This window comes from Rutidosis leptorrhynchoides, chromosome 8 (genome assembly GCF_046630445.1).
Source record: "Rutidosis leptorrhynchoides isolate AG116_Rl617_1_P2 chromosome 8, CSIRO_AGI_Rlap_v1, whole genome shotgun sequence".
Classification (NCBI taxonomy): Eukaryota; Viridiplantae; Streptophyta; class Magnoliopsida; order Asterales; family Asteraceae; genus Rutidosis; species Rutidosis leptorrhynchoides.
Genome location: NC_092340.1, coordinates 355,345,658 through 355,372,318, shown reverse-complemented (window position 1 = coordinate 355,372,318; position 26,661 = coordinate 355,345,658). Strand labels below are relative to the sequence as shown.

At 31.8% G+C, this 26,661-nt stretch overlaps 1 pseudogene; it reads right to left on the bottom strand.

Moving 5' to 3' along the window:
- Positions 1–421: 421 nt before the first annotated feature.
- The window catches only part of LOC139864640 (monocopper oxidase-like protein SKU5), a 28,393-nt pseudogene continuing 2,153 nt past the window's right edge, over positions 422–26,661 (bottom strand).

The following is a 26,661-nucleotide window of genomic DNA, read 5'->3' as shown; positions in this document are numbered from 1 at the left end:
AGATATGGGCTGCCGTTGATATGCCGATATTTACAAGTTGGAGCGAGTGGATAGCTTTGTTTGAAGATTGGCGCGACACGTACAAGAAAAAGACAAGACTTTATGTTATCATCGCATCGTTGGTGTGGCATATTTGGTGGTTTAGAAATAATGCTTTGTTCCAATCCCAAGAGATGAAGAAGGGTGACATTTTTTATTCGATTATTTTATTTGCTTTTAATTAGTTGTATAGTAGAGGAAAGTCGAATGTAAATTGGAACGAGTGGCTCATAAGGCTGTTGTAAACTTTGTTCTTGGCCTAGCTTCTCGCTAGGTAAGTTTGTTTGTTAATATAATGTAGCTGTTCTAAAAAAAATATAGCTTACATTTCGATTGTTAGATGATACGTTAGTGGCCCAACCCGATTATGGGCTTGGGTCCGCTAGGGTTTATTAAGTTTATATGCATTCTTAACTTTAAACCAGTCGGCAAGCTTAATTGGTTTCGACGGATTCACAAACGAGATCCCACTTAATGTCGCCCTTTGTTTACCATTAATTGTTACTGATGGTTTGTTCTTCAGTATGTACACATCAGTCACATTTATAGAACCGTATTTGAACAAACCTTATGGGTTTGGACGGGCCCCACTAGCTGATACGTTCCACCTGATTGACCTTGCTTGGTTCATCGAGTAAGTATTATCATACTGACCCTGAGGAGGATCAGGAAGTGGACCCGATGCCTTCCCTTTGGAATTCGAGTAATGTAAGATGCCAATGCCTGTAACTCGTTGCCAAATCGATTCATTTACGAATCTCGCACTAGCAATAATGTAGTAATCACTACTTGCATTCTGATCCATGGTGATTAAAAATGAGTAGGTTTGTCCAACGTGTATATCCAAACTAGTATAATTTTGTTGCACAGTATATGATCCCTATGTTTCAGCTAAAAGCAAGTTATGGTTTTGAATCCTAAAGTTCAAACTAGTCGTTGATCCAACATTGTTGAAACGAATACGATACGTTTTGCCTGGTTCAACATTAATGGTTTGTGATCGATTCCATCAGGAACAAGAGTATCGTTGTATCTATATGGTTGTGATGACCCGGAAATTTCCGACCAAATTTAAACTTAATCTTTATATAATTCTGACTTGATAAGCAATGAATTTTAATAAATCTTGAACCTCCGGAAAGAGTTTTACATAAGCTTTTGGTCACCCTTTTATTCCGACGATTCACGAACGTTATAACTTGATTCAATTATTTAATTGTTTAATTATTGTGTATATATATGGATTTATATATATATAACTTGAAAATATGATAATTAAATATCTCATTTAAGTATACTAACAAAGTATTATATATATATTTTCATACTACTAATTTAAAGAATTTTCAAACAATATATATGTTACTATTTAAATGACGTAATTAACTTATGTTAAAGTGTATTTACATACAATGTATTATGAGAATAAATACATCCTTAAAAGTATGAAATACACTTTATAATGTATTAGTGGAGTATTATGTCATGCATGACATCATCAATTTAACTTATACTAGATATTAGTCAAAAAAATGACAACATAAAGTATTTACTATTCGTATATACCAATAGTAATTTGCATGATTGATGTATTATGTCATGCATGACATCATCAATCTTATTATGTCATGCATGACATAATGGTTTTTAACTTATACTAGATATTTTTCACAAAATGACAATTTACAACTAGTATATAAAGACACCATATGTGATCAAATATTTACCATTCCATTTTCTAATTTTTACTTCAAGTTTATTTACACACACATACTCTCTCTAGTTCTAGTATCCCTTTATTTGTTCTTCATCTATTTCTAGCAAGTTCAAGCTTCAAAATCAAGGTATTAACATTGCCTAAACTTTTGTTCAATTCATATATTTATAGCTATCTATAAAAGAGTTTATAAACTAGAACATAGTTTAGTTGATTCTAAACTTGTTTGAAAAACTAATCTAATCTTTCTAGCTTAACTCTAATAACACTTTATTATATGTATTATGATGTTATATTAATTTAATATAAGAACTTATAACTTGTACATATGAAGAACACCTTGAAACTTAACATATATCGCTTAATCTCTATTCGGTAAAAAGCGGGCTGTTTTGGGTTGGGAATTAAAAACCTATCTTAGACTTTGAGTTCGAGGCTAAGACTTTGAAAATATGTTAATATATGTAAATAGGATTTCCAGTATTATTTTCATGATTTTAGACAAAGTGGAAGTATTTTATCAAAAATCATATATTGGGTGGATGCCGGAATTTTTCCAAATCTGTCCACTGACACAAAAAGAGGGTAAAGCTCTAAAAATTAATACTTGGGATGAACTTTTCAAATTGGTTTTGTAAAATTTACTTCTTAAGGAATCCATAGCAATTTGATTCACTTTAAACGGAGTTGTAATGAATATTTGGCGAGCAAAATAAAATCTGCTAAAATTAACGTTGTATGGACGAAATTTATATTATAAAAATTAAATTAACCATATCCTTGCTAACTTTTCCTATATCCTATATATATTTGGACATGTTATCATTAGTATAACAAAATATTATAATCTTGGTTAATTCCGAGATTGTATATATATAATAATCTTGGTACGTTCCATGACAATACGTGCACAATACGTTTTGATAAATCCTAACACAATACGTACACAATACGTCTTAGTTAATTCTAAGACAATACGTATACAATACATCTCTGGATTGATGCAAGACAATACGTACACAATACGCCGTGGGGTAATTCTAAGATTATATATATATATACGGATTAATGGACTGTTGGACTTTTCGAACTATTTTGGACTACTAACATAAAATGTTAAAAATTATTATATAAGTATTATATGAACTTATTTTTTTTCATATGTCGTATTATTATCTGAATCATTATTATTGTTATAGGTTCGTGAATCCAAGGACGACGGCCATATTTTTAATAAGTTGAAAACTTATTATTAATATACTTTTACTACCATGAGTATATAGTCCCAATTTTAAACTCTACAAATAATTTGGGATGAGAATACATGCATTTTAAGTTTTACGCCATGGACACAAGTACTTAAAATATATTCTACGTTGAGTTGTACCACCTTGCATATCTTCCCTAATAGCTTGGTAACTAACATTTACATGTTGTAAGAACATGTAAGCGCGAATCCTATTGATAGATCTATCGGGTTTGACAACCCCAACCGGGCTAGTCGCTCTTGTATCATAAACGGTTGCATAGTACTTCGTTTTTACTACACTTGGTACAGTGTAGGGAGATTTCATAATAAATGGAATATGCCACATTAATGGTTAAGTATGGTTACCGAAGCGCTCAACAACTTATAGAATACTTTTATACACTTGCGAGTGTACATATATTTATAACTATGAAATCTTGTGGTCTATATTTATATCGATGCTAAACCTATATATCTCACCAACCTTTGTGTTGACTGTTTAAGCATGTTTATTCTCAGATCCTTAAGAAAGTCTTCCGCTGTTGCATTATCTGAGCAAACTGTGCATGGAGTCTCATGTTTTTGTTTAAATAAAGTGTTGCATTCAATAAAACCTTTGTCATGTATTATATTCGACTTTTATGTCACGTTTGTAGTATTTGGAAACCGATGTATTATGGGGATTATTTCTTAAATAATCGCCCACTTGTTTAAAACATGTATTATGTAAAATAATGGTGTGCTTTTTATGAAACGAATGCAATATTTTCTAAAACATATCATATAGAGGTCAAATACCTCGCTATGGGACCAATGAATAATGTACTGCATTTATAGTGATATGAACGGGTTGTTTCAGTTGGTATCAGAGCAGAGGTCTTAGCGAACCAGAAATTGCATTAGTGTGTCTGACCGGTATTTGTTAGGATGCATTAGTGAGTCTGGACTTCGACCGTGTCTGCATGTCAAAAGTTTTGCTTATCATTTATAGTCGGAAATCATCTGCTTATCATCCTTAGGAAATTACCTGCTTATCATTCTTAGTCTAGACACATCTTATTGCATTGATTGTATGAATAATAGACAAAATTCATATCTTAGCGTATCTGCTAATTCATATCTTAGCGTATCTGTTACTGTAAACTTTGCCTGACATATCCCGTAAATTCCTCCATAATCTACGAAATTTTTTGCTCTATATATATAGATATTCTATGTAAGTAGAATACTGATAATGCTAAAAACAAACATATATTTCATAGCATTATTCCTCAAGAAAGACAGGCTTTTAGTTGCAATTGTTCTATTTATAAGTGATATTCGTTTAAATAATAAAAGGTGAAGACAAAAGACAGATTCGACGAATTGAAGACGCAAACGACCAAAAAGCTCAAAAGTAAAAAATACAATCAAAGAGGTTCCAATTATTGATAAGAAACGTCTCAAAATTACAAGAGTACAAGATTCAAAACGCAAAGTACAAGATATTAAATTGTACGCAAGGACGTTCGAAAATCCGGAACCGGGACCAGAGGCAACTCTCAACGCTCGACGCAACGGACTAAAAATTACAAGTCAACTATGCACATAAATATAATATAATATTTAAATAATTACTAAAATTATTTATATATTATATTTATTTATATAATCCGTCGACAAGCTAGGAGCCAAGGTTTGGTGAGCTGTAAAAACAAACTCCGCGACTCTCGGAGTTTGAAGAAGGAAAGGGCCGCGAGTCACGGAGATTCCCTGAACTCAAATCCCTATAAAAGGCAACGCAGTTTGATCGTTTTTAATATCCATAATCAATCTCTCTCTATATATGTATACGTAAATATTTATATTTATATTTTAATTTTAATTTTAATTTCTAATAATAAGGGTATGTTAGCGAATGTTGTAAGGGTGTAAGTCGAAATTCTGTCCGTGTAACGCTACGCTATTTTTAATCATTGTAAGTTATGTTTATATTATTTTCATTAATGTCTCGTAGCTAAGTTATTATTATGCTTATTTAAATCGAAGTAATCATGATGTTGGGCTAATTACTAAAATTGGGTAATTGGGCTTTGTACCATAATTGGGGTTTGGATAAAAGAACGACACTTGTGGAAATTAGACTATGGGCTATTAATGGGTTTTATATTAACTAAACAATACCTTGTTAATTTAATATACAAACTTATAATTTGACGTATTTATATATAACCACATACGCTTGACTGGGTACGGTGGGCGGGATATCTATAAATACCAATAATTATTCATTTTACCGGACACGGAACTGGATTAATAGTTAATAGACTTGTTGAAATAGGGGTGAATTACATTCAAGGGTAATTGGTGTAATTGTTAACAAAGTAGTAAAACCTTGGTTTACACGCAGTCGATAACCTGGTGTATTCATTAAACAAAGTATTAAAACCTTGTTACAATTTGAATCCCCAATTAGTTGGAATATTTGACTTCGGGAATAAGAATAATTTGACGAAGGCTTTCGCTCTTTATATTTATGACTGATTGTCTATTATGGACAAATCCGTATGGACATATTAAATAATCCAGGACAAAGAACAATTAACCCATGGGCATAAAACTAAAATCAACACGTCAAACATCATGATTACGGAAGTTTAAATAAGCATAATTCTTTTATTTCATATTTAATTTCCTTTATTTTATATTTAATTGCACTTCTAATTATCGCACTTTTATTTATTGTCATTGTATTGAATTGCACTTTTAATTATCGTATTTTTTAATTATCGCAAGTTTATTTTATCGCACTTTTATTTATTGCAATTTCATTATCGTTATTTATTTTACGCTTTAAATTAAGTCTTTTATTTATTTACATTAGGTTTTAACTGCGACTAAAGTTTTAAAATCGACAAACCAGTTATTAAACGGTAAAAACCCCCCCCTTTTATAATAATAATATTACTTATTTATATATTTGTATTTTTATAATTTAAAACTAATATAGCATTAAGCTTTGATTAAAAGATTCCCTGTGGAACGAACCGGACTTACTAAAAACTACACTACTGTACGATTAGGTACACTGCCTATAAGTGTTGTAGCAAGGTTTAAGTATATCCATTCTATAAATAAATAAATATCTTGTGTAAAATTGTATCGTATTTAATAGTATTTTCCTGCTAAAATTTAATAGTATTTTATACCCCCTAGCTTTAACATCAAGTATTTTTGGCGCTGCTGCCGGGGAACTTAAAATCTAGCTTAAAAGCCGGAAGCGCAACGCTAAATATATATAAAAAAAAATTTATTTTTATTTTACTTTTATAAAAATACGCTTTTTGTAAAAATACCTTTAAAATATTCGAAAACATAAAAAGAAAACAAAAATATAAATATTTTTAAGAGTTTGTTAAATATTTAAGTTTTGTAAAGTTTCTTTATTTTTATTTTATAAAAATATAAGTTTTATTTAAATATTTTGTGTTTATTTAAAATATAAAATCAAAACTAAAATATATATATATATATATATATATATATATATATATATATATATATATATATATATATATATATATATATATATATATATATATATATATATATATATATATATATATATATATATATATAAATCTATTTTTTTAGATTGTTATTGATAAAATTATAAAGTATTCTATTTTTATTTTAGTTTTTAAATATAAGTTTTTATTTAAATTATATAAATATTTTATATAAATATTAAAACAGAAAAATAAAAAATATATATATAAATAAATAAAAAACCGAAACTTGTCGAAACCAGCTGTCATCTGAATTTTCATTTCCCGCGACTCGCGGGGTTTGCTAGTACGTGGCACCGCAAGTCGCGGAGACACTCTGACACGGGTACACAGAACCCTAATATCGCATTAATTACGGGTTTTTATTTTTATTATTTAAATTTAACCCTAATTAGGCTTAATTATTTTAATTAATTTAGTTTAGTTTATTTATTATTTTGTATTTTTAATTTTAATTAGTTTAATTAGTTTATAAAATTAATAGTTTTATAAAATAAATAATATAAAAATAATATTTTTATAAAAATTGTAATTTTTGCAACTTTTATTATATTTTTATAATTTGTTCCTTTTTATTCATTTTAGCGTAACTTTTGTACTTTTCGCTCGTATTTAGTTTTAAGCTTAGTTTTTGCCATAGTTATTTTTACTTCTAGATTTTTAGGCTTTGCCATAAAATCCCTTAAGTGCTTTTTCTTTAGACTAAGATTAAAGTGCTTTAGAATTTTGCGACGCCTTTTTAAGTTTTAGTACCTTTTTAAGTTATTTCCATTTGGGATATAGTTTTACTTGTAAGCTTTAATATTTTTAGACGCAACTTTTAATTTTTAGTTTTTAGTTCCTTTTTAAGTTTAGACGCGCTACTTTCTTATTTTTATTTTTCGACGGCTTTTACCTATGTATCAATTATCACTCCAATTAGTAATCTCAATTTGCGATTATAATTTTAAGTTAGTGATAGTAATAAGGTTGGGTTAGTCGAGTGTTTTAAAGTTTTATAGTCATTTTCTTTTTCTTTCTTATTTTTCGACGCCTTTTATTTTTCAATTCTTTTCTTTTTCGACCTTTTTCGACGCGCTCTTTTTCTTTCTTATTTCTCGCCATTCTAGTTTTTAGGACATAGATTTTTATTCTACTTCTTATCTAAATTTCTTAAAATTACGAAAATTTATTTTAAGTGGTTAAATTGATAGACATCAAAATTTTCTGGTTCGTAGTAATAGTTGGATTTGTACATGGACCGGGTTATTGGAGCCAAACAGTACTCAATTATATTGAGACCAAACGAATCCTGCCCCTCTGCTGCATCTTTTGGCTATTCGAAACGTGGGCAAAATCAGAAAAGTCTATTAATTGGATAACTTATATAATTTTTCTTTCCTTTTAAAAACTAATAGGATATTCAGTGAAGGCACCGAGCAAGACGTTCGCCACCTTTTGTACGTTCACCACCTGTAACTAGATCAAGACATTTAGCAAATATTACCGCCGTTGATTTTTCTTTAGAATCGTCATCCAGTCGACCAAGTACTCCAATTCAAATTTCCGATAATCCATTTTTTGAACCCGACCTCACAATTGAGAATCTGGAGAATATTCAGGGACGATTCATAGATCCTGAACCATTAATTTTTCCTCCGGAACCACCAATCATTCAAACAGAGATTGTTGAGGAACGAACCATTAAATCAGAATCCTCTAGTGATTCAGATTCAACAAATTCAATTATGGAAGTAACAGAATCTTTAAGCATGGAAGACCGAATGAGAGCTAAACGCACTGGCCAAGGTCACGCAATTACTCATCCTGACATTAATGCGCCAGATTATGAAATCAAAGGACAAATTCTACACATGGTGACTAATCAATGCCAATTTAGTGGTGCGCCGAAGGAAGATCCAAATGAACACCTTCGTACCTTTAATAGAATCTGCACACTATTTAAAATAAGAGAAGTTGAAGATGAACAAATATATCTCATGTTATTTCCTTGGACTTTAAAGGGAGAAGCCAAAGATTGGTTGGAATCGTTACCTGAAGGGGCGATTGATACATGGGATGTTTTAGTTGAAAAATTTCTTAAACAATTCTTTCCGACATCTAAAGCCATAAGACTTCAAGGAAAAATTGTTACGTTCACACAAAAACCAAATGAAACTCTATATGAGGCATGGACAAGATTTGGAAAGTTATTAAGAGGATGTCCGCAACATGGTTTAGACACCTGTCAAATAGTACAAATATTCTACCAAGGATGTGACATCACTACAAGAAAAGACATCAATATAGCAGCTGGTGGTTCTATTATGAAGAAAATAGAAACTGATGCTTACAAAATTATTGATAACACTGCTTCCCACTCACATGAGTGGCACCAAGAAAATGATATCGTTAGATCATCTAAAGCAGCTAGAGCCGATTCTAGCCATGACTTAGATTCCATTTCTGCAAAGATAGATGCTGTCGAGAGACGTATGGAAAAGATGACTAAGGATATTCACTCAATACGAATTAGTTGTGAGCAGTGTGGAGGACCACATTTGACAAAAGATTGTCTCAGTATTGAATTAACAATGGAACAAAGAGAGAATATTTCATACATAAACCAAAGGCCTGAAAATAATTATCAGAATAATTATCAACCGCCAAGACCGATTTACAATCAAAACCAGAATTATAACCGAAATATTCCATACAACAACCAACAAGGTCCTAGTAATCAACAAGTATCCAACAATACTTACAACCAGCAAAGACCTAATTTTCAAAACAAACCACCACAAACCGATGATAAAAAGCCAAATTTAGAAAATATGATGACGAAGCTAGTTGAAACTCAAACACAGTTTTTCACATCTCAGAAACAAACTAATGAACAAAATGCTCAAGTATTTAGAAATCAACAAGCTTCTATTCAAAATTTGGAACAAGAAGTAAGTAATCTAGCAAGGTTAATAGGTGAAAGAAAACCGGGAAGTTTACCTAGTGATACAAATGCTAACCCCCGGAATGAAACAGCTAAAGCCATTACCACAAGAAGTGGTACAACACTTAAACCACCTGAAATACCTGTAACTTCTGATGAAGCTATTCCTACTCCACAAGAACCACAACCTGAACAAGATAAGGAAACAGAACCGGTAGTTGAAAAGGTTAATGAAGATAACACAGTTAAGGTTAAACCTTATGTTAAACCATATCAACCACCACTTCCTTACCCGAGTAAAATGAAAAAAGAGAAACTTGAAGCTGAGCAATCCAAATTTTTGGATATGTTTAAACAGATAAATGTAAATCTTCCTTTCATTGATGTGATTTCAGGAATGCCTATATATGCTAAATTCTTGAAAGATCTGATAACGAATAGAAAGAAAATGGAAGAACTCTCGGCTGTTACTATGAATGCTAATTGTTCAGCAGTGCTGTTAAATAAGATACCAGAAAAACTATCTGGTCCAGGAAGTTTCACAATTCCATGTTTTCTGGGTAGTCTTATTTCAATAGAAGCATTGGCAGACTTAGGTGCTAGTATAAATTTAATGCCGTATTCACTATACGCTAAACTAGACCTTGGAGAATTGAAACCAACAAGAATAAGCATACAACTAGCCGATCGATCAATAAAATATCTTAGAGAGATAATGGAGAACATGCTAGTTAAAGTTGGTACTTTAGTATTTCCAGTAGATTTTGTTGTTCTGGACATGGAAGAAGATTCTCAAGTTCCTCTCATATTAGGAAGACCATTCTTAAACACGGCTAAAGCAATGATAGACGTGTTTGGTAAGAAACTGACCCTAAGTATAGAGGACGAGAGTGTTACCTTTTCAGTTGATAGAGCAATGCAACAACCGCAATCTGCAGATGATACATGCTATTATATTCAAACTATAGATTCACATGCAGAATTGTTAGAAGAATTTCCAGAATTACAAGGAACAGGAGAATGTTCTTTAGGAGAAGGAACTGAACCAATTGATGAAGCTGAAATGTTAGCTACACTAATAGCTAATGGATATGAACCAACAACAGGAGAAATTCAAATGCTAAAAGAAGAAGACAGATATCGATGTAAATCATCGATAGAAGAACCTCAGACATTAGAGTTAAAGCCACTTCCAAACCATTTGGAATACGCTTATTTACATGGTGAATCTGAATTACCTGTAATAATATCGTCTTCTCTTACTGAAAATGAGAAATCACAACTCATTTCTGTGTTGAAAGCTCATAAACCAGCCATTGCATGGAAGATTCATGATATTAAAGGAATAAGTCCTTCGTATTTCACACATAAAATCCTTATGGAAGAAGATCATAAAACGTATGTGCAACGCAAATGAAGACTAAATCCTAATATGCAAGATGTTGTTAAAAAAGAAATAATTAAACTGCTAGATACAGGTTTAATTTATCTAATTTCTGATAGTCCATGGGTAAGCCCAGTTCAATGCGTGCCTAAGAAGGGTGGCATGACTGTCATTACAAATGAGAAAAATGAGCTTATTCCTACTAGGACTGTAACAGGATGAGGTGTTTGTATTGATTATAGAAAATTAAATGACGCCACCAGAAAAGATCACTTTCCCTTACCTTTCATTGATCAAATGTTGGAAAGATTAGCCGGAAACAGTTACTATTGTTTTCTTGATGTATTTTCCGGATACTTTCAAATTCCAATAGCACCCGAAGATCAAGATAAAACCACATTCACATGCCCTTATGGTACTTTTGCTTACAAACGCATGCCATTTGGACTTTGCAACGCCCCTGCAACCTTTCAAAGGTGCATGATGGCGATTTTTCACGACATGATAGAAGAATGCATGGAAGTTTTCATGGATGACTTTTTAGTCTTCGGTGATACATTTGAATCATGTCTAGTTAATCTAGAATGAATGCTTATTAGATGTGAACAATCAAATCTAGTTCTTAATTGGGAGAAATGCCATTTCATGGTTAAAGAAGGCATCGTTCTTGGACATAAAATTTCAAAGGAAGGAATTGAAGTGGATAGAGCTAAAGTAGATGTAATTGCTAAACTTCCACATCCCACCAATGTTAGAGGAGTTAGGAGTTTTCTAGGGCATGCCGGTTTTTACCGACGTTTCATTAAAGATTTTTCTAAAATTGCCACTCCTATGAATAAACTCCTAGAAAAGGATGCTCCATTCATCTTTTCAGATGAATGCATCAAATCTTTTAATATTCTTAAAGAGAAACTCACTAATGCACCGATCATGATAACACCAAATTGGAATCTACCATTTGAAATAATGTGCGATGCAAGTGATTTTGCAATGGGAGCCGTTTTAGGACAAAGGATTGAAAAACGATTTCAACCTATATATTATGCTAGTAAGACGTTACAAGGAGCACAAACAAATTACACAACTACTGAAAAAGAACTCCTTGCTATTGTCTTTGCTTTTGACAAATTTCGTTCATATCTCATTCTAGCAAAAACGGTGGTCTATGCCGACCATTCTGCTCTTAGATACCTATTTTTGAAACAAGATGCTAAACCAAGATTAATCCGTTGGATCTTACTCTTACAAGAGTTCGATATTGAAATTCGAGATAAAAGAGGAGCAGAAAATCTCGCCGCCGATCATCTTTCTCGTCTTGAAAATCCCGAATTAGAAGTTCTAAATGAATCGGCCATACAAGACAACTTTCCTGATGAATATCTATTGAAGATAGATTATAATGAAATTCCATGGTTTGCAGACTATGCAAACTACTTAGTATGTGAATTCCTTGAAAAAGGATTGTCGTACCAAAAACGAAAGAAATTCTTTAGTGATATAAAACACTATTTCTGGGAAGTTCCACATTTGTTTAAAAGTTGTCCAGATGGAATAATACGCTGATGTGTATTCGGAGATGAAGCCAATCAAATCTTAAACCATTGTCACACAGGACCAACAGGAGGACATTATGGACCTCAACTAACAGCAAGAAAAGTTTATGATGCTGGATTCTATTGGCCTACAATTTACAAAGACGCACACCTTCTTTGCAAATCCTGTGATGCTTGTCAAAGGGCCGGAAAAATAAGTCAATGTGATGAAATGCCACAAAATGTCATTCAAGTATGTGAAGTATTTGACATTTGGGGTATTGACTTTATGGGTCCATTTCCAAAATCTCATAATAATCTCTACATTCTCGTAGCCATTGATTATGTATCTAAATGGGCGGAAGCACAAGCTCTCCCAACTAACGATGCACGAGTTGTAGTCAACTTTTTAAAACGTCTTTTTGCAAGGTTCGGAACACCGAAAGCTTTAATAAGTGATCGGGGAACTCATTTCTGTAATAATTAACTTGAGAAAGTTCTTAAAAGATATGGAGTAACTCATAAAATCTCTACCGCATATCATCCACTAATAAGTGGACAAGTTGAAAATACCAACCGAGCTTTAAAACGTATTCTAGAGAAAACCGTAGGATCAAATCCGAAGGAATGGTCCATTAAATTGGAGGATGCACTCTGGGCTTTTAGAACAGCCTACAAAATTTCAATTGGAACTACACCTTTTAAACTCGTTTATGGAAAAGCATGTCATCTTCCAGTAGAAATTGAACACAAAGCATTTTGGGCTTTGAAGACATGTAATCTTGATTTACATGAAGCTGGACATCTACGGTTAAGTCAACTAAACGAATTAGAAGAATTAAGACATGAAGCATATGAAAATTCGTTAATCTATAAGGAAAGAACGAAGAAATGGCATGATAAAAGAATCAGAAGTTCAAAAGAATTTAAAGAAGGAGACAGAGTTCCTCTTTTCAATTCACGATTCAAGCTATTTCCTGAAAAATTGAAATCAAGATGGTCTGGACCATTCATAGTCAAAAGAGTTTTCCCATACGGAACGATAGAATTAATAAATTCAAATGGGATTGAATTTAAAGTTAATGGTCACAGAGTTAAACATTACATACATGGTTCGATGGAAGTTGACAATGAAGTTAATCATAATTTCACCACCCAAGAAAACCTTCAAAATGAAAACATAAATATGTTATCAACAACATATGAAAAATCAAAATTAGAATATAGGGAGGATTCAAATTTGAGTGATGAAGAAGAATTCTTATACAAACCTCCCATTCCAAGAAACGAAGAAAAATGTGAACAAGAAGTTCAAATAGAAGTGAAAGAACCAAGAAAAGAACACCCGAAAAAGGTTTACAAACCAACTCGACTTACTAAAGCAGGAGACCCGGGTGAATTTATCATTTCTTGCTTGCTTAATGATGGTGCTGTATATAATGGACTCGCAGATTTAGGAGCAAGTGCAAATATTATGCCTCTTTCCTTATACAAAAGATTAGGCATGGGTAAATTAAAACCAACCAAAATAGGTGTTCAATCATTTGACCAAACCATTAAACACCCGGTTGAAATAGCAAATAATTTACTTGTTAACGTGGGAAGTTTGACCTTTGTTACAAACTTCATAGTGATTAATATGGAGGAAAACCTTGATATTCCTCTAATTCTAGGTCGCCCATTTTTAGCAACCACCGAGGCATTCATTGATGTAAGAGAAGGTAGAATGACACTTAGGGATGGTGATACAACGATCACCTTTGTGAACCGAAAGTTTAGATCTCCACCAACCAAAACTGTTAAACCAATAAAAACGCATAAGTGTGGGGAAGATGAAGAAACACTTAATGATGATCCAATCACAAAGAATGCCGTTGATGATACGAAATTAGATGAACCCATTTTTAATAGTTCAACGAAGAAACTTTATAAACAGATTCACGATGCTAAGATTAAAGGAAACTTTAAGTTATGTAACCGATTAATATCCAATTTATCGTCAAAAGAAAAGGCGATGTTAGTTGAATTTGTGAATGTTACGGAGGAAATCAACAAATGGATTAAAGTAAAAGTCATAGATATACAAGTTGTTGATGATTCAATTGAAAATAATGTTAATCACAATTTCAACTAAGTATAGGGAGGTTTATGTATTTCTGTTAGTGTTAGATTTTCTGTTTTCGTGTAGTTCTCGAAAATGAAACTCGAATGGTCTTTCCCTAGCAGACCCTAAAGAACTAGTCTTCTCCCCCCATTCTGAATTTTTATTTTTTTTTAGGTTTTTACGAAATGAAGACTTCCTGTGAATTAAACCATGGTCTAATGCTACACGCTTTGATTACTAAACGTAATAATGACATACTTCCGAGTGAAATAGTATCAGTAATCAGAGAAAGATTGGACGGAGCAAGAAAAGAATCCAGATGCGAAGATAATAAGTTACAATTTGGTAAAGGAAAATCAAAATCCGCAGCGAAAAGAAGAGCACGACACCTTGAAAAATGTCACAAATGCGGAAAATGGTCACATGAAGGTAAATGTTCAAATAATCAAACTTATTCAAACACCGAATTTGTTACTTTATGCAGAGACGGACCGTTCATATGTTTAGAAGAAAAAACACTGAATGCTCGAGGTTACGCCTATGTACCTATGGAAAACCAATTAAACCAACTATCTTATGAGTGGGATAGATCATATAACTAAGAATACTATCTCACAGGTAAGTCTGTACAGTTTTTATTTTTATTTTTATTTTTAACCTTTTGATAATAAACGCTAATTTGTTCCCTATAAAGTATTAAATTGGTATTGAATAAAATTAGGTTTGGCGACCAAAATTATTGATATCATTCAAAAATTTATTACATCACTGCGAAATTTAACGTTTATTCTTAAGGTATAAATATCTTTAATTAATCAACCCAAAATATTTCAAAAATTCGTCATGAGTTATATTAGGTCATGGAACCGAAATTACTTTACCGAAAAGAGGGGCTCATATTTTTGATAATATTTGATTGATTAAAGTGGGATAAAAGTCAAAAAGATTTTTAATTTTATTTTTACCATGTTTTTAAAATTAATATAAAAATCTTAAATTAATATTGTAAACTTTTTAAATTAATATATTTAAAATTGTAAATATTTGAACAATTGATATTTTTAAGTTTGTATATATAAAAACAAAAATATAATATAAGTTTGGTATGAATTTATAATATGAATTTTTAATTAAGTTTGGTGTGAATTTTTAATTTTATGCATTTTTAAATTTAAGTTTGGTGTGAATTTAAAAACAAAAATTTACTTTATTTCGTTAAGTTAAAAATATGATTTTTTAAAATTCTTCGTGAGTTGAAGACTAGGTCTTTGAACCGAAATTGCTTTACCAGAGGGAGGGACGAGAACTTTTATTATCATTATTTTTAATCTTATTGAATTAAAGTATGCCAAAAACATTAAAAAACCCAAAAATCTAAGCTTTTAAAACCACACTTTAAAAAGACAAATTTTAAAATTTTGTCGAGGAACGGACTAGGACGTCGTTCCGAAACGACCTCGTCCTAAATAACAAGGGAAACAAAATTTTAAAATTAATTACTTAATTGTTTTATAAGTTAAAGATTGTGTAAAAAAAAATAGCACCGCGACTCGCGGAGTTTGTAAAGGGTATATGCCGCGAGTCGCGGAGTTTGAAAAATCCAGAAAAAATAAAAAGGCCGATCAGACAGTCACCAACATAACAACTCAACCCAAAACTGCGAAAACACACACAATAAAACTCCCAAAATCGAAATTTTTCACCGTTTTTCATCAAATTTTTTACTAAAATCATGTTGAGAAGGATGCTATCAAGGAATTACTCAAGAAAAATGGTAAATTTCTACACCTAAACACCATTTAATCTGAAAATTAGTGTTCTTGAGCAAATTTGGGGCTTTTTGATATAAACAGGTTATGGCCGATTTTTGTCATGAATTATTGCTAAATTGAGTAGTGTAACATGTTTAGGTAGTTAAATGATCCAAACTTTGAGCCTAAACATGATTTTTGAGAATTAAAGTGGACTTTTTCAAGTCTAAAATTCATGAACTTGATTTTTGAGAGATAATGCCATTTGAAACTTGTTTAATTGCTAGTAATGATTATTTTGACATGTTATTTGAGTTGAATGCTTATGAACTTGGCGAACATTTTCGTATATGCTTATTTGAAAAAGTGTAGATTTGATAAAAATATGAAAATAAGCATAAGTTTGATATAAATTAAACATGTCATTGTAATTATTTTGATTGATGATTTTGCTGACACTAATGCATATTTGGATGCACAAAAATTGTGTTTGATGTGTTTTGCAGACTGAAAGGGGTGAATCTTCATCCCAAGCTCGCAATGCTGCTCCTGAGAATGCGGAACAACAGGATGTTGATAGCTATTATAAACAAGATATACCTCATCCAGTTATGACATTTTCAGATATGCACTTGGAAGATTTGCACCCGAACTTGAGATTTGACAGACGTTGGATAGATTATCCAAAATACCAAAGGGGCTTGCATACTCTTCATTCTAAAGCTGTTGAAGTACCTAGGGTAAGAGAATGGGCACCGTTAGAAGCTGTAGAATTAGCCGAGCCAATTAGGGAATTACTTGCACAGAGGTATGGTAATTCTGCTTTTAACGATTGGGTACGTTTATTCAAGATGCGTAGACCTGTATATAAAGTATGGTGTGAAGAATTATTGTGTAGTATAGAAATAAATGATCGGGTAGCTAGTTTAACCGATCGATCTTTTATTAGATTTTTGTTAGGAGGTTCGATGCGCCACATGTCTTTACTAGACATGGCTCAGGCCTTACGTATATATACGCCTGAGGAGTTAGCATCTGCCGATTGTAGAGGGTTGATATTGAACGGTAGGAAAATTGATGAAAATTTTGATACGCATGGTGTATGGAGTCAAATGACTAGCCATCACCGATTTAAAGGGGGAAATTACTCTTATTTGGATATAGATAGAGCAGAGTTAAGAGTAATTCATAGGTTTTTAGCTAATTCGATTACACAAAGAGGTAAGAATAAGGAAAAGGTAAATGAACAGGATTTGTTTTACCACTTGTGTATTCGAGACCCACAAAGCGTTGTAAGTATACCTTATTGTGTGGGTTATTATTTATCAGCTATGGTTAGGGGGATGAGACCGCACAGTATAATAGGAGGTGGTATATTTATTACACTAATTGCTGAGTATCTCAATGTGGATATAAGTCGGGGGGGATTATTAATCGAAGAACCAGAACCCCGCGATACAATTGGTTTAAATGTATATCATGGTGCAAAGGTTTTGAAAAGGCAAAATAACGCCGCAGTAAGATATAATGGAAGACATCCACAGGTTGAGAGAAATCAACAGCCAGGTAATGTAGGAGGGGGAAATGAAATGACAGAAATGCAAAGGTTTATAGCTTCACAAGAGTATGAAAATGCTAGACATCGAGCATTTGAAAATTGGCAAGTTCATCAAAACCAAATCATAGTTCATTGCCAACATGTAGGTAGAAACTATATTCCTACTCCATCGCCCATATTTCCTCCCTGGTCTATAGAGATGCAACCACCGTATCCTACTTATAACCCAGCTGAAGCATTTTATAACACATATAGTTATGCATGGAACCCCTACTGGTATCAGTATCATCCCTAGTTTATTTAGTTTTATTTATTTTATTATTTGTAATGTTGATACATTTAATACTTATGGTAATATTGTAATAGTTTTTATAATTTTCTAACTTTTATTATTAGATTTTAATAATTTTTGAATGTGGGGTAATATACCAAACTTCAAAAATATGTATATATGTTTGCAGTTTATCTTATATACACAACAGGGTAAAACAACGCATTTTCAAAGACTGGCATTAAGTTCAGCAAAAGCAACTAATTTTGATGACAAGATGAAAAATAAATGTGATGTAACAACAAGACGGAATGAACAAATGATATGCACAATTTATCATTCAGCAAACAAACGCCAATATGTTTGGAAACTTTGGTAAAATTTAATCATTTTTCTACGCTAATCACCCTCAATAATTTAAAATTGTTACTGATTTCTTGCAGATGAGGGCATTGCAAGATCTTAAGTGTGGGAAGAGGTTAAATTCTTTCGGAATTTTAAAAATTTTTTTACTTTATACACTTGGTTATCATTAGAAATACTGGTAAAGCAGTAGTTGTATTAGAATCTAGTGCTCTCTGATAATAAAGAACAGCCCTAGTCTTATATACTGACTACCCAATTCTAGTAAAATTTTTCAAAATTTTCAATTAAATGAACTCAAAATCATGTTTATACATATTTATGAACGATAAAACTAGGTGTTAACACCAAAATTATTGTTATCTCGGAAAGGACATAAATTGAGAAACAAACCAAAATGTTAGAATTCATTTAAGAATGGAATAGAGGAAAATAAAAAGGCAAAGAAAAGAAAATAAAAGCCAAGTGTGGGAAATTTTTACCAAGTTATTCAAAATATATATCACTTATTTCTGTAACAAATAATTGAAAATACTTTTGTTTTGAACGATAATTAACTATTTTACCCGATTTACTGTAAGAAAGATGGATCTACACGATGAATCAATTCCATCATTAAAAGGAAGTAAAGTCTTCTGAAAAAGAAACGTGCTTCTTGATTTAGGTCATGAAGTTGTCGTCCAGACCAGCAGTAGGTTGACGAAAAACCTAGAAAAGTCATCACTAAAATCAGCAGGAAATCCACGGACCTCAGCATCAAACAGGGTCGCCAAGTGGTCAGATTTATCCTAACCATGAGAAGAATTTATCTCGTACAATGGGGAGGGCACCGTGCAAATTAGCTGGATAAGACTAATGAATCAGATCCCCAGAAAGGATAACCTCCTTAAAGATTAAAAATCAGCTTTTAAGACTGATATTACTCAATCCTTGAGATTGACCTTAAAGATTGAGAATTACAAACTCATGGAATTCAATGATATCTAAACTCGAGCTTGAATGAGAAAATATTTTGATCAAAAATACAAACCGATTTGTTTTCTGAAAACCCATTTTCAATGCGTTCATTACCATTGAACGTATAATCCTAGGAATTCACCTGGAATTCATTAGGTCGCCTGAACCAAATCGGGTGTCAACCGTAAGAACGGTGGTTGCATAGCATGGTCAAAGACAGGACCTTGTGCCAGACCGAAAAATTATAAGGGTGAGCTTTACTATTGCTCCTACAAAGGATAGTAATTGCGTCCGACACGTTATAGACCATAATTAAAAGCATGTCAGGGGACATTGCCTTAACAGTTGCTTGTTCAACGCTTTCCTTTACAACCGGACGGTAGTTTACCGAAAGGTAATATACGGAGCAAGTATATTGGACGTGTTGCTTTCCCAATACAAGGTTAGCAAGTGGGTGACACAAAACCGAAAGTTTTGAGCTAAAATTTTTAAATCTGAAACCCACCAAACCCACAAAAAGAATTTGCAAACACCGGTGAAGGGTTATTCCGGAAAACTTATCTAGGGTAAAAGCTAGATTTAATTTTTAAAAGATCAAATGTTTTCATAAAGATCCAATTTCCTTAATGGATCTAAATTTTTATAGTCATGTGGGACTGTAAACCATATCGTTACTACCATTGTTTATACCGCCGTATAGAAATCACTGATGTACAAAGTGTGAAGAATAAAGAAGTGATTCTAGTATTTCAAGACTATATTGCTTGAGGACAAGCAACACTCAAGTGTGGGAATATTTGATAATGCTAAAAACGAACATATATTTCATAGCATTATTCCTCAAGAAAGACAAGCTTTTAGTTGCAATTGTTCTATTTACAAGTGATATTCGTTTAAATAATAAAAGGTGAAGACAAAAGACAGATTCGATGAATTGAAGATGCAAACGACCAAAAAGCTCAAAAGTACAAAATACAATCAAAGAGGTTCCAATTATTGATAAGAAACGTCTCAAAATTACAAGAGTACAAGATTCAAAAAACAAAGTACAAGATATTAAATTGTACGCAAGGACGTTCGAAAATCCGGAACCGGGACCAGAGTCAGCTCTCAATGCTCGACGCAACGGACTAAAAATTACAAGTCAACTATGCACATAAATATAATATAATATTTAAATAATTACTAAAATTATTTATATATTATATTTATTTATATAATCCGTCGACAAGCTAGGAGCCAAGGTTTGGTGAGCTGTAAAAACAAACTCCGCGACTCACGGAGTTTGAAGAAGGAAAGGGACGCGAGTCGCGGAGATTCCCTGGACTCAAATCCCTATAAAAGGCAACGCAGTTTGATCGTTTTTAATATCCATAATCAATCTCTCTCTATATATGTATACGTAAATATTTATATTTATATTTTAATTTTAATTTTAATTTTAATTTCTAATAATAAGGGTATGTTAGCGAATGTTGTAAGGGTGTAAGTTGAAATTCTGTCCGTGTAACGCTACGCTATTTTTAATCATTGTAAGTTATGTTTATATTATTTTCATTAATGTCTCGTAGCTAAGTTATTATTATGCTTATTTAAATCGAAGTAATCATGATGTTGGGCTAATTACTAAAATTGGGTAATTGGGCTTTGTACCATAATTGGGGTTTGGATAAAAGAACGACACTTGTGGAAATTAGACTATGGGCTATTAATGGGTTTTATATTAACTAAACAATACCTTGTTAATTTAATATACAAACTTATAATTTGACGTATTTATATATAACCACATACGCTTGACTGGGTACGGTGGGTGGGATATCTATAAATACCAATAATTATTCATTTTACTGGACACGGAACTGGATTAATAGTTAATAGACTTATTGAAATAGGGGTGAATTACATTCAAGGGTAATTGGTGTAATTGTTAACAAAGTAGTAAAACCTTGGTTTACACGCAGTCGATAACCTGGTGTATTCATTAAACAAAGTATTAAAACCTTGTTACAATTCGAATCCCCAATTAGTTGGAATATTTGACTTCGGGAATAAGAATAATTTGACGAAGGCTTTCGCTCTTTATATTTATGACTGATTGTCTATTATGGACAAATCCGTATGGACATATTAAATAATCCAGGACAAAGAACAATTAACCCATGGGCATAAAACTAAAATCAACACGTCAAACATCATGATTACGGAAGTTTAAATAAGCATAATTCTTTTATTTCATATTTAATTTCCTTTATTTTATATTTAATTGCACTTCTAATTATCGCACTTTTATTTATTGTCATTGTATTGAATTGCACTTTTAATTATCGTATTTTTTAATTATCGCAAGTTTATTTTATCGCACTTTTATTTATTGCAATTTCATTATCGTTATTTATTTTACGCTTTAAATTAAGTCTTTTATTTATTTACATTAGGTTTTAACTGCGACTAAAGTTTTAAAATCGACAAACCGGTCATTAAAAGGTAAAAACCCCCCTTTTATAATAATAATATTACTTATTTATATATTTGTATTTTTATAATTTAAAACTAATATAGCGTTAAGCTTTGATTAAAAGATTCCCTGTGGAACGAACCGGACTTACTAAAAACTACACTACTGTACGATTAGGTACGCTGCCTATAAGTGTTGTAGCAAGGTTTAAGTATATCCATTCTATAAATAAATAAATATCTTGTGTAAAATTGTATCGTATTTAATAGTATTTTCCTGCTAAAATTTAATAGTATTTTATACCCCCTAGCTTTAACATCAAATACCACCAGATAGCCAGAAAGATCATTTCATATCGACAAATTCTTTATTCAATCGTACGAAATGGAATTCGTCATTAGTTCAAGTCACTCGGATTCCGAAATGGGATCCCACTCCAGCTCCGAAAGCAGTGTGACCGGAATGGATCAACCAATCAGACATCATCTATTCTGGATGAATTGGGGATGGGTTCGTAGTCTCCTCAATCATTGGAGACAAGAAGAAGGCGATCCTTTCCATCCACCACATTGTCCTCTTGGCGAAGAACCTGAAGCACTTACCGGCGAACCTGTCCGAAACACCATTTTCTCCCTCATTTCCAGAGTATCTCGTCACGATTATATATTACATCAAATTCTAGATTTTATTTATCCACTCGTCCGAACCGACAATCACCCCGATGTAATAGAAGAAGTCAACAAGCTTCGCGCTCGGGTAGTGGCTTTGGAAAATATGGTGCAAATGTTACAAACACTAGCAGCAGCACCAGCAGCATAACCAGTACCACCATCATCAACGCCAACAGTACCATTCCCACCCTAACCACAACTGCGTCAAAAACCTCAACTTTACTATCTGTTCCACGAACACCAACATCATGCATCAACAAATAACAAAGTATTGATTTATAATTTCAATGATGAATATCATTGAAGAAATACTTATGTAATTTCTAAAGTTTTAGGGATTACTCAATTCTAGATTCGACCGTAAATCAAATGAGTTTAATTTAATATTAACTCATTAAATCTATGATAAATCTGAAGAAAATATACACAAAGACTGTAATAAAATTCCTATGTATAAAATATTAATTATGAAATTGTTTAACGGGTAGGTAATACCCGAGAGATATATAAATTCACAATTAATATGTTACATTCTACGAATCTGATTCGGCAATCATCAACTATACTCACTGTTTTCTCAACAATATACATTCTTTTATAAAAATCAAAACAACCATATTCATTCAAATTCAATTACATATTCTGATTTTGAAATCGCAGAATTCAATCAAAAATATAACCAATATCATCACTCTTAGATCCTTACATTCTTCAAAACTATACTTTGACTTCAAAACTGTGTTAGAACACCATGTGTATATTAACGATTACAATCCGTGTTCAAACCCTCAGAAATTCCTGAAGACACTTCAAATAATGAACAATCGAGATGATGATCCAACCACAAATTACCCACAGTTATGTACCTGAAAAACTCTTGAAACCAAAGTCATAGTTTAACACGTAATTGTATCAAACCCTTTGGCATTTATTAGCTAAAATGAATTTTTAATTCCTTTTCAATGTAGCCAGTTTTGTCACAGCTCCAGCAAGTCAACTTCGAATTTTCAGTCGGACTAGTCTTATTATAACCTCGATAGATACATTGCCCTTTTGCCATCGTTACTGGGGAACCTTTCATATTCCACCACATTAGCAATAAAGTTACCAACAACTTCATTACACAATGGTTTAAGTCTCTCCGAAAAACTATTATATTTGTTCGTTAAAACCCGACCGTATACTCCTCTGCACCTTGTAACAAGAATTGCCATATCAATTATTAAGAATCAGAAATCAGTATTTTGAAATCTCGCAGCATGTCTACATCAACAGTTATATATACATATAACGTCTATATCCTAGACTTATATATTTCGAATGTGAAGTTTCTTAAAAACACCCTGAACTGCGAACTAGTTCTCGAAATGCTGATGAAGCAGCAAAAACTATAAACGACCTTAACAGTAAAAATTTTGATGATAAAGAGTAGTGTGTTGGTAAAGTTCAGAAAAAGAGAAGATTTGGTATTAAAAAAACGGATTGAGCAAACCATGAAGGAGGCTGTGGATAAATCACAAGGACGAAATCTACCTTTAAAGAATCCAAATGATTCCGTGTCTACTGAAGTCATTATCGAATACCTTGCTCCTGACTCTAAACCCTTACGGACAATATTCTTCATCATCCTCTGAAATTAGAAATTCTAAGATATCATCGTATCTTTCATTATAAATATCCTCCATATTTCTGAAGATATTTCCATATTTATTCCTATCTGAAATCATTTACCTCTTCGCGCTGTCTGTATTACATCATAAAAGAAACTATTTTAGTTTCTAAATTCTGAAACTTTCGAGTTTAAAATAGGAATATTTTTGAAGTAGTGTTGGGAACTGAAGCATGTATTAGTATAATATAATGACACTTGATCAACGTGATTATATTACAGTAAGTCATGCTGAGTTTCTAAAATGGAACGTGATGATTCACAAATCATAACGTCATCATGTGCCATGTTACACGACTCCTGTATTCTATTTAACCTCTAAAATATCAAGAAAATATTTCTTGATGATTCGGTCTTTTTCAGGGTATTCTGGTAATTTAACAAATTAAAATTATGCCATTACGATTTCCTTCTTAGAACATTAACAATGTTCATTCCGAAATTTATATCTGCGAATTCTGGACCATTACAAGCGGTGCTTAATCGCAAGAAGAAGAAACTAAAGGACAAAGCTTCGAAGCATAACTTGGGGTATAAATCGCAGCAAATAAAATAGAGCATTAACCGGGGATGACAATGATTATAGAAGACAGAAGCAAGGACTTTAAAATATAAGAGAAGATATAAAACCCAACAACAACCCAGAAATTACAAACCATATATATCAAAGCATATAGCAATATAAAGACACGGGAAAACTAAAAACACTATAAACCCAAGGGTATAGTAAAAGTAAAAAGATTCTTCCGGTGGTAGATGAAAAAGAAGAATGGCAGATATGAAGGTTAGGAATATATCAAGAAGCAGAACTGGATGAAGCATATTGATGAATGCTTTAAAATATGAGTTGATGGAGAAAGAATAGAAGGTGTGAGTTGTAAGGAAACGAAAGAGGTAGATTTATAGTGAAATATCCAACAGAGAAATCGAGACAGATTATTGCATTAAATCGAAGAGGATCATAATTTCCTTAATCGCCGAAGAATCAAATCTTATAGATTTTCTTTAATCCGGAGATCAACCGTGATGACGTCAAAAGATAAGACGAATCCCTATTTTCTCATTTCACTCTTTTACGATAGCTTCACTCATACGTTTCGAGTAATCGAATTATTTTATCCATATTTCTCAATCATGATAAAACCCTATGAATCAACTTATATTCGTCATAATAACATTCTTATTGTTAGCCATGACGACCTCGATCAAATTTCGGGACGAAATTTCTTTAACGGGTAGGTACTGTGACGACCCGGAAATTTCCTACCAAATTTAAACTTAATCTTTATATAATTTCGACTTGATAAGCAATGAATTTTAATAAATCTTGAACCTCCGGAAAGAGTTTTACACAAGCTTTTGGTCACCCTTTTATTCCGACGATTCACGAACGTTATAACTTGATTTAATTATTTAATTATTTAATTATTGTGTATATATATGGATTTATATATATATAACTTGAAAATATGATAATTAAATATCTCATTTAAGTATACTAACAAAGTATTATATATATATATTTTCATACTACTAATTTAAAGAATTTTCAAACAATATATATGTTACTATTTAAATGACGTAATTAACTTATGTTAAAGTGTATTTACATACAATGTATTATGAGTATAAATACATCCTTAAAAGTATGAAATACACTTTATAATATATTAGTGGAGTATTATGTCATGCATGACATCATCAATTTAACTTATACTAGATATTAGTCAAAAAAATGACAACATAAAGTATTTACTATTCGTATATACCAATAGTAATTTGCATGATTGATGTATTATATCATGCATGACATCATCAATCTTATTATGTCATGCATGACATAATGGTTTTTAACTTATACTAGATATTTTTCACAAAATGACAATTTACAACTAGTATATAAAGACACCATATGTGATCAAATATTTACCATTCCATTTTCTAATTTTTACTTCAAGTTTATTTACACACACATACTCTCTCTAGTTCTAGTATCCCTTTCTTTGTTCTTCATCTATTTCTAGCAAGTTCAAGCTTCAAAATCAAGGTATTAACATTGCCTAAACTTTTGTTCAATTCATATGTTTATAGCTATCTATAAAAGAGTTTATAAACTAGAACATAGTTTAGTTGATTCTAAACTTGTTTGAAAAACTAATCTAATCTTTTTAGCTTACTCTAATAACACTTTATTATATGTATTATGATGTTATATTAAGTTAATATAAGAACTTATAACTTGTACATATGAAGAATACCTTGAAACTTAACATATATCGCTTAATCTATATTCGGTAAAAAGCGGGCTGTTTTGGGTTGGGAATTAAAAACCTATCTTAGACTTTGAGTTCGAGGCTAAGACTTTGGAAATATGTTAATATATGTAAATAGGACTTCCAGTATTATTTTCATGATTTTAGACAAAGTGGAAGTATTTTATCAAAAATCATATATTGGGTGGATG